The sequence below is a fragment of the Lolium rigidum genome, chromosome 3 (genome assembly GCF_022539505.1).
Source record: "Lolium rigidum isolate FL_2022 chromosome 3, APGP_CSIRO_Lrig_0.1, whole genome shotgun sequence".
Lineage (NCBI taxonomy): Eukaryota > Viridiplantae > Streptophyta > Magnoliopsida > Poales > Poaceae > Lolium > Lolium rigidum.
In genome coordinates, this window is record NC_061510.1 from 145560954 (window position 1) to 145572079 (window position 11126).

The window sequence follows — 11126 nt, forward strand, 5'->3', positions numbered from 1 at the left end:
TATTTTACTACAGCAATTTTTGTTTTATATTTGAGTCTTGGAAGTTGTTACTACTGTAGCAACCTCTCCTTATCTTTATTTTATTGCATTGTTGCGCCAAGTAAAGTCTTTGATAGTAAGGTTGATACTAGATTTGGATTACTGCGCAGAAACAGATTTCTTGTTGTCACGAATTTGAGTAGGATTCTCTGTAGGTAACTCAGAAAATTCTGCCAATTTACGTGTGTGATCCTCATATAATGCAACTTTCATTCAATTTGAGCATTTTCATCTGAGCAAGTTAAGTGCCCCAGAAAAATTCGTCTTTACAGACTGTTCTGTTTTGACAGATTCTGCCTTTTATTTCGCATGCCTGTTTTGCTATGTTTGATGGATTTCTTTGTTCCATTAACTTTCAGTAGCTTTGTGCAATGTCCAGAAGTGTTAAGAATGATTGTGTCACCTCTGAATATGTGAATTTTTGGTCATGCACTAACCCTCTAATGAGTTTGTTTTGAGTTTGGTGTGGAGGAAGTTTTCAAGGATCAAGAGAGGAGGATGATACAATAGGATCAAGAAGAGTGAAAACTCTAAGCTTGGGGATGCCCCCATGGTTCATCCCTGCATATTTCAAGAAGACTCAAGCATCTAAGCTTGGGGATGCCCAAGGAATCCCCTTCTTCATCGACAACTTATCAGGTCACCTCTAGTGAAACTATATTTTTATTCCGTCACATCTTATGTGCTTTACTTGGAGCGTCTTTATGTTTATGTTTTTGTTTCGTTTGAATAAAATCGGATCCTAGCATTCTTTGTGTGGGAGAGAGACACGCTCCGCTGTTGCATATGAACACATGTGTTCTTAGCTTTATTCTTAATGTTCATGGCGAAGGTTGAAACTGCTTCGTTAATTGTTATATGGTTGGAAACAGAAAATGCTACATGTGGTAATTGGTATAATGTCTTGAATAATTCGATACTTGACAATTGTTTTGCTCAATAGATCATGTTTAAGCTCTTGCATCATGTACTTTGCACCTATTAATGAAAAAATGCTGTAGAGCTTGTTGACATTTGGTTTGCATTATTGGACTCTCTAAAGTCTAGATATTTTATGGTGAGGGTTTGAACAACAAGGAAGACAATGTAGAGTCTTATAATGCTTGCAATATGTTCTTATGTAAGTTTTGCTGTACCGGTTCATACTTGTGTTTGCTTCAAACAACCTTGCTAGCCAAAGCCGTGTATTGAGAGGGAATACTTCTCGTGCATCCAAATCCTTGAGCCAAAAACTATGCCATTTGTGTCCACCATACCTACCTACTACATGGTATTTTTCTGCCATTCCAAGTAAATACTTCATGTGCTACCTTTAAACAATTAAAAAGTTATCATCTCTTATTTGTGTCAATGTTTTATAGCTCATGAGGAAGTATGTGGTGTTTTATCTTTCAATCTTGTTGGGCAGATTTTCACCAATGGACTAGTGGCTTCATCCGCTTATCCAATAATTTTGCAAAAAGAGCTGGCAACGGGGTTCCTAGCCCCAATTAATTAACTTTCATTAATAATTCTCTTCACCACCAGAATTTGACCAGATCAGAGGTGGGCCGTGATTAAGATGGGCTTGAAGAATATACACGGAAATATACATGAATCGGCCTTGTACAAGAAGTTTGGGCTAGTTCGCCCGTGTATCTGTAAATATAGTAGGATACGTGTCGGTTAGTTAGAATTTGGCTCGTACACGGTTGGGATTATTCCCACGTTAGAAAGTCTACGGACTATAAATATGTATCTAGGGTTATTGAGAAAAACAACAATCACGTTAATCACAAACCAATCTAGGCGCATCGCCAACCCCTTGTTTCGAGGGTTTCTTCCTGGTAAGCATCATGCTGCCTAGATCGCATCTTGCGATCTAGGCAGTATACGTTTATTCGTTGTTCATGCGTTGCTCGTACTGAAGCCTTGTTGATGGCGAGCAACGTAGTTATCATAGATGTGTTAGGGTTAGCATTGTTTCATCGTGTCACATGCTTTTGTCCATGCAACCCTTAGACGTCTAGCCGCCCTTACACCTATCTTAGGTGTAAGGGCGGCACCTTGCTTCATCATTATTTAGTAGATCCGATCTGTTATGATTGCTCCTTGTTCTTCAAGGATTAGTTTAATATCTGCATAGTTAGGCCTTGCAAACGGGTTGAAGGATCCGAGTAGCACGTAGGGTGTAGTTTGCTAGCCCTAGATAAGATGTTCCGGGGATCAACTTCATGTTGGTTTTTAGGCCTTGTCTAGGGTTGGTTTATTATCACCGTGCGTGGCTGCCTGAGCTCAATCACGCGTAGGATGTTCCGATTATATGGTGAAAACCCTAAATCGTCGTAGGTCGCTTTAGCTTTATATTGATCAAGCAGGACCACCATGTGATCGTAGACCTCATACGAACCATGGGTGGATCGGCTCCTTGAGCCGATTCACAGGACGACCTGAGAGCCGATCGAGGCTCGTATTTAATGTTTACGTGTATGCCATGTAGGAAACTAAGCGAAGCAAATCCATCACCTTCCTGACCAGGTATAGGTCAGGTGGCACGCCCTTGCACCAGCATCGGACGTGCGTGCCGAGGCTTTGCGGGCCGTCGCTCGAGGGACCAGGGCCAGCTGCAGTTCTGGGAGCCTCCCGGCTCTTCGTGTTGCCAGCCGTAGCTCGCCGGTGGGTTTCGGACGCCAACACATTCTGGCACGCCCGGTGGGACAGTCTTCGACATCAACTGCATCGCCATCTACATCTGAGATGGCGGAAGGTACTCCAGTCACGTACGAGGATCTGACTGAGGAGCTCAAGAAGAAGTATGACGAGGTCAAAGCTATCCTCGAAGCCGACCTCATCGGCTCTTTCCATAGGACCCGCTCACACGGCATCAGGTGGAAAGGGTTCTCGCCTGAAGGCGCGCTCGATGGAGTGGACCTGTCTACCCCTTCAGAAGAACGCACCAGGTCTCTGCGTCAGGAGATTAATTTCATGGTAGCTCATTCGCTACACCGCCATTCTGAGAGCCTGGTGAACACTTTGGAGCGTGTCGCCCTTCGGGTGATCCAGGAAATCATGAGGCATCAGTACTCTCCGTCGGGACCTGCTCTAGGGACTCACCAGGGAGAGATGCCACTCCAGACCCGACTACCGCTGCCGTTCGCGTTGGCAGCACCAGAAGTGTCGAGTACACCGGCATTCGTCGTCTACAAGATCGGTGGCGATCCCAGCGATTACCAGTTCTTGTATGAGGCGCCTAAGGAGATCCCTCACGGATACACGTGCACATACGTGCCAGACTACAGTAACTGGGCACTCACAAACCAGTCTGCAATAGCAGGGACTTCTGGAACAGCAGGAGGAGCTTCTGGCTCAGATCGTGAGAAGCAGACGTGGCTAGCTAAGTATGCCACTCCAACAAACCTCCAAAGCTCAACTCTTGCAGCTAGATCAGAGCTTGAGAAGCAAGCGTGGCTGGCTAAGTACGCCACTCCAGCGAACCTTCAGAGCTCGACTCCTGCAGCCAGCACCGCGGATCAGATCAGTACAATCTTGAGAAACCAGTTCGGCATGGTGCCGAAAAGGAGGGAAATCGGCTATTCCAAGCCGTACCCCAACGAGTACGATTTGATCCCACTACCACCCAAATATCGGCTCCCTGAATTCTCCAAGTTTAGTGGGTCAGATGGTTCCAGTTCAATCGAGCACGTGAGCCGATATTTGGCGCAGCTGGGCACGATCTCAGCATCAGATGAACTACGTGTGAGGTTCTTCGCACGGTCCCTCACAGGATCGGCTTTCGGGTGGTACACCTCGCTGCCACCGAGATTCAATCCGGACTTGGAAGCGAGATGGAAGAGCAGTTCCACATGCGGTATCACTCGGAGGCTTCCGAGGCCGGCATTGCCGATCTAGCACAAGTACGGCGAAGCGCGGAGAAACGGTGTCGGAATACATCCGGCGCTTCGGGACCATCGAGAACCGATGCTATTCGGCTCGTTTGACCGAAAAGAAGCAGTCGAGTTGGCGGTGGTGGGTCTCGCATCGCCGATCAAGGATATGGCTTCCCAAGCAGATTACCCTTCACTGGCGCATATGGTTCAGAAACTATCATTATATGAACAGCGCCACCCAGAGTTGTACCAGGACAAGTTCAAGCGTGCGGTAGTCCTGGTTGAGGCAGATGAAGATGAAGGCTCTGCGGGAGATCAAGAGGTAGCGATGGCTGAATGGACTCGGGGGCAAGCCCCGTGTCCCGCAAGTGGGTTAAGCCACAAGGTCCTCCAAGAGGGTTTGACTTCGACGTGACCAAAGCTGAGCAAATTTTTGACCTCTTGCTCAAGGAGAAGCGGCTAAAGTTACCCGAAGGCCTCAAAATCCCCACGGCACGAGAGTTGAACGGAAAGCCATACTGCAAATGGCATAACACGTTCACCCATACCACCAACGACTGCAGGGTGTGGCGTCAGCAGATCCAAATGGCGATAAAGCAAGGGCGTCTAATCTTTAGCCAGTACGCCATGAAAGTCGACACGCACCCCTTCCCCGCCGTTAACATGGTGGAGTGCACTTACCCTGGGAGGAGCCAGCCAGGTTTCTCGTTCAGCATTAACATGGTAGGGCCTGGGCACCACTCTGGCAAGGACAGAGACGAGGGCAGCCGCTCTCGTAGCAAGGACAAGGAGGAAGACGTTCCGCGCGATCGGCTCCGACACGATGGCAAGCGCCACATCACAGATGGAGAAGTGAAGAATGTGCGATATCAACGACCTCTCTCTGATCATCTCCTCAACAAATATGTGAGTCAGTACGACCAGCGCCGGCGATACAACGATGACGACGAAAGAGATCGTCTAGCTAGCAGACACGCCAGGAGACGTCGTCGGCATGATCGAGACGAGGAGAGATATGAGCGCCATGCCAAGGAAAAGTCAAGAGAGCAAGACGACGTGGACAAGCACTAGGACTGTCCCTTCTTCAAACACTGCTGGGATTCAGGAATGAGCCGATTGCCTATAATCGGCAACTGCCCAGAGTGTAGACACAAGAAGAAGAGCGCATGAGACGTGTCAGTGTTCAAGCGTCTGGGACCTCTCCCATCTCGGAACAAGCAAGCTGAGTCCTCTCGGGTGGAAGATCTCGAGGAGTTGGAAGACGACGACGAAGAAGAAGAAGATAAGTACCACCGACCAAGGTGGTGCCCTGATGGACTCAGCCGTTCCCAAAAGCGTAGGGTTCAGCGACTACGTGGTTTGGAGGAAGCCGAAAGGTTATACCTGCACACGTTAAGGAAGGCGCGGCCCGATCTGGCCGCGAAAATTCAGCGAACTCTGGACGAAGAGGGTCGACCACAAAGGAAAGAGTGGCGCCCCAAGCAAAAGAGAGCCGATGATGAGACATCGACTGGTACAAACATGGTGTTCATCCTTCCAGTGGAGTTTTGTGCTCCAGGATTAGACGAAGCACCTGTGGCACAACTTGACTGCGGCCCACGGCCAGTTATCTTCGAGAAGCCACGAGAAAGAAGTTACAGACACCTGAAGGCCCTGTACTTACGAGGTTACATCAATGGGCATCCTGTCAACAAGATGCTGGTGGACACCGGAGCGGCAGTCAACATCATGCCATACTCCATGCTACGTCGGTTGGGATGCTCTAGCTCGGATCTGATCAAGACCAACGTTACACTGAGCGATTTCAACGGCCAAGCATCAGAAGCACAAGGTGTTCTGAACGTGGATCTGACCGTGGGAAGGAAAACAATCCCTACGACATTCTTCATCGTCGATAGCAAGAGCACCTATGCTATCCTGCTAGGGAGAGATTGGATCCACGCCAACTGTTGCATTCCATCTACGATGCACCAATGCTTAATACAGTGGGATGGAGATGAAGTCGAGGTCGTCCACGCAGATGACTCAGTCGAGATCTCAACGGCTGGCATGAACGTTTGGGAGACGGCAGGTCAAGATCCACTCTCAGGCATCACTTTGGACGACTGCGAGCGCATCGACGTGACAAAAAACGGGGTGAGGCTGGTCTTATCCACCGACCTGACCGTGTAACAAGAGCAAAGGTTATGGACATACATGGCGAGGCTGATCCCTGTGATCGGCCCCAAAAAATAAAAAGTGATGATCTTGTCTCAAGCATGTCACGTAGTTGTAGTAAACCACGAACGAGATGCAAACCTCTTTTGAGCAATGCAATCAAAATGGGGGCCGATTCCAGCAATCGGCCCATATTATCCTCGCCATACTGTTTCCCTGTGTTCAGTGTCGATCTAACAGGTGACGGAAAGCTAGGGTATGGGTTTACATCGGCTGATGAGCTAGAAGAAGTTGATATTGGTCCTGGGGATAAGCCACGACCAACTTTTATCAGCAAGAAGTTAGATCCACATCTCAGGAGCCAGATGATAGCTCTGTTAAAACAGTACCCAGATTGCTTTGCATGGGATTACACAGAGATGCCTGGGTTAGACAGGAGCATCATTGAGCATCGGCTCCCTCTCAAGAAAGGATTTCGGCCATTCCAACAATGAGCACGTCAGATGAAGGCCAAAATTCTCGAAGAAGTCAAGAAGGAGATCGAGAAAATGTTAGCCGCCGGGTTCATCAGGCCATGCAGGTACGCTGAATGGATCTCCGATATCGTACTCGTAGAGAAAAAGGACGGCCGATGGCGTGTGGCCATAGATTTCCGAGATCTCAACGGAGCCACTCCAAAGGATGAATATCCAATGCCTGTGGCAGAAACATTGATCAATGCAGCTGCTGGCCACAAGGTGTTAAGCTTCATGGATGGCAATGCCGGCTACAACCAAATCTTCATGGCTCCAAAAGATATACACAAGACTGCATTCAGAGTACCAGGGTCGGTGGGCTTGTTTGAATATGTGGTCATGACTTTTGGGCTGAAGAATGCTGGTGCAACGTACCAAAGAGCCATGAATTATATTTTTCATGATCTGATCGGCAAGTTGGTGGAAATCTACATCGATGACGTGGTGGTCAAGTCTGTCTCCATGGAGGGACACTTGGATGATCTGCGGCGCATCCTAGACCGAACTCGGAAATTCGGATCGAGAATGAATCCAAAGAAGTGTGCCTTTGGTGTGACGGCCGGTCAGTTCCTAGGTTTTCTGGTTCATGAACGAGGAATTGAGATCGGCCTGAAAAGTCAGGAGGCAGTACGTACCATGCAGCCGCCCACCACGAAGAAGGAACTCCAACGTCTCATCGGCAAGATCAACTTCGTCCGACGGTTCATCTCTAACCTATCAGGATGAATCGAGCCGTTCATGGCGTTGGTGAAGATCAAATCTGATGACGAGTTTCACCGGGGCGGAAGCGGCGGCGGGCGTTTGACGAGATTAAGCGGTATCTAACAACGCCGCCTGTGCTAGTTCCACCTCAGCAAGACAGGCCGTTTTATGTCTACTTATCGGTAGCTGACACGTCCATCGCTTCAGTAGTGGTGCAACTCTATGAGGGTGTTGAAAAGGTCGTTTTCTACCTCAGCAGAAGGATGTTGGATGCAGAGACAAGGTATCTTGAGGTCGAGAAGTTATGCCTCTGCCTATTCTTCACATGCACCAAGCTTCATCATATCCTTTTGACGGCAGAAATCATCGTCATATGCAAGTCAGACGTTGTCAAGCACATGCTGTCGGCTCCTGTTTTGAAAGGCCGACTTGGTAAATGGATGTTTGCGTTATCGGAATTCGATCTCCGGTATCAGCCTGCGAAAGCAGTCAAGGGACAAGCGTTGGCCGATCTCATAGCTGAGCGGATTAATACTAATATAGCAGCACTATCTGTACGTGCATGGGCTATGTTCTTCGATGGATCGGCTTGTGACGACGGTTGTGGCATCGGCATTTTGCTCGTGTCGCCTCGGGGGCAAATTATTCCTTCTCCATCGGGCTATCTACCCCTTGCACTAACAATGTCGCCGAGTATGAGGCGATACGCAAGGGATTGGAGTTTCTTTTGGAAGCCGGGGCAGAAGCGGTGGAACTTTTTGGAGACTCGAAGTTGGTGATCTCCCAGCTCACGGATGAGTACAAGTGCGAGAGTGAGTCACTCTTCCCATATTGGATGGAATGCCGCGAGCTGATGACAAAATTTCGGTACATCAACTTCAATTGGGTCCTAAGATCTCAAAATACCGAGGCCAACGATCTCGCACAGATGGCGTCAGGCTACAAGGACATACCAGACGGGTCAGAAGTTCAGGTGCAGTTCCTAGAACAGGATGATCGGAGAGCCGATATCTTCAATTACTTGAAGGATTCGGCTCGGGGGCACCTAAACGGATAAGATACAAGGCCATGAAATATGTCCTTATAGGAGATGACATGTTCTACGGGACGTTGGAAGGGTTACTGCTCAAGTGCACGGGACCAAGCGAGTCTAATCGGCTCTTACATGAGGTGCATGAAGGCGCTCGTGGAACTCACCAATCGGCTCATAAGATGAAGTGGCTGATTAGGCGATCAGGGTTTTACTGGCCCACCATGCTTGAGGACTGCTTCAAGTACTACAAGGGATGCCAAGCGTGTCAGATGTTCGGGAAGATTCAGATGGTACCCGCATCAGCAATGAATCCCATCATCAAACCTTGGCCATTCCGAGGTTGGGGCATGGATATGATCGGCAAAATCCATCCTGCGTCGAGCAAAGGCCACGAGTGGATCCTGGCCATTACAGATTACTTCACCAAATGGGTGGAGGCCGTCCCTATGAAGAAGGTAAAATCAGAAGATGTGATCAAGTTTGTGAAAGAACACGTCATTCATAGGTTCGGGATTCCTCAAACCATCACGACCGATGGAGGTTCGTTCTTCATCTCCAAAGAATTCAGAAAGTTCTGCGATGACATGGGAATTAAGCTGATCCGATCATCTCCATATTATGCTCAAGCCAATGGGCAAGCTGAAGCGTCCAATCAGAGCCTGATCAAGCTGATTAAGAGGAAGATTGACGAGAACCCTAGGGTTTGGCATGAGACATTGTCAGAAGCTTTGTGGGCCTATCGCATGTCATGCCATGGAGCTATAAAGACTTCGCCATACCAGCTTGTCTATGGGCAGGAAGCCGTATTACCTTGGGAAATTACGGCTGGATCGAGACGTGTCACGTTTCAGGATGACCTGACAGCTGAAGAGTATGCAACTCTGATGAGTGATACTATCGAGGATGCAACAGAACTTAGACTTTGGTCCCTGGAGAAGATTAAAGAGAATAAAGCCAGGGTAGCTCGTGCATATAATAAGAAGGTGAGACCAAAGGAGTTTCAAGTTGGTGATCTAGTATGGGAAGCCGTGTTGCCATTAGGAACCAAGGATAAAGCATATGGCAAATGGTCTCCTAATTGGCACGGTCCATACAAAGTCGTCCAAGTTTTGAAGGGTAATGCATACATGCTGGAGCAGCCGGACGGCGCTAAGTTCCCAGCAGCTGTCAATGGTCAACATCTCAAGAAGTATTTTCCGAGTATGTGGGATGATGGACAGTGAAACATGGGGGCCGATGTATAAAATCGGCCAGTAATTTTTTTTATATGCAAGTCACAGCCGATGCACAGACATCGACTTCAGAATAAAAAGCCGATGCATAGTCATCGACTCTAGAGGAACAAGCTCAAATTGAGCAGGTTAACAGATCGGTTTCAGGCCAGAAGATCATGGCATCTGAGATGATTCTCTCATTGGATTTGCTGAATCTGCACGTTTGAGGTTGGAGGATGGCTTGGACATGGATTGGATCTGTTTGACCGTGTGAATAGGCAACTGTTTGGCCTCAAATCGTGTTTATGGTACAAGCCGATGCCCTGCCATCGGCTCTTTGTGCGGCGACTTCGTTTGACAATCGGCAAAATTGACAAGAAAGCAAAGTTAGTAGGGGAATATCTTCTTCATTAATAAGAGGATTTCTTACAAAGAAAGAGCTGATTGCTCAAGGGAGGAAGAACAAAAGAAAGGTCTATTGACCAATCTGCTACTACTACTACTACTAGGCCTATACTAGTAGGTCCTAGTCTACGGGCCGTCGCTGCCCTCGTCGTCGTCGTCGGAGCTCTCGTCGGCGCTGCTGCCGGCGGGCTCCTCGTCGCTGCTCCAGTGGCCCTCATTGGGGGCCTCCTCATCTTCATCATCGTCGTCGGACCCGGCGCGGAAGCGCTTCGCCGGCGGGTAGTCCTCGAGGGAGTCATCGTCGTCTTCTTCCTCCTCTTCCTCAGAGGAGGTGTAGTCGTCCCAGGAGAACGAGTCATCCTCGCTCTCCGATTCCAGTTCCCCATTGGCGAGGAACTGGAGCTCTTCGTCTCCGCTGGTCAAGGACTTGTCATCCTCGGACCAGACGGAGGAGGCGTGGTCCTCCTGGTTCCACTCCTCTGGGGCGCGCTCGTCGTGCGCCGCCATCGGATCCCACTCTGGCGTGGGTTCGCGGGAGGAGGAGGAGGAAGAGGAGAAGGACTGGGAGGAGAGATCCGACGAGGCGGAGGAGGAAGAGGAGGAAGACATTGCTCTGAGATTGGGATTTCTTGGTGCCGATGGCCGAACGAGCAAGGGGATGAAGTGGCGAACTGTTTGGAGCGGTTAAATAAAAGGGGATATAGTGGAGATTCAATGCCGCAACAGTTTCCGAGGAAGTGGTGCCCAAAGAAAAAAAACTGCCAGGTCACGCGGAGAAGTTGAGAAGGCAAGGCATCATGATGAAGGATGCTGCGACGGTTCTGCTCTGCCACGACATGACCCGACGAAGAAAAAGCAAAGTGATTTTGGAATTATCAATTCCAAAACCAGGGGGGCATGTGTTATCAACAGAATTTGACCAGATCAGAGGTGGGCCGTGATTAAGATGGGCTTGAAGAATATACACGGAAAATATACATGAATCGGCCTTGTACAAGAAGTTTGGGCTAGTTTGCCCGTGTATCTTTAAATATAGTAGGATACGTGTCGGTTAGTTAGAATTTGGCTCGTACACGGTTGGGATTATTCCCACGTTAGAAAGTCTACGGACTATAAATATGTATCTAGGGTTATTGAGAAAAACAACAATCACGTTCATCACAAACCAATCTAGGCGCATCGCCAACCCCTTGTT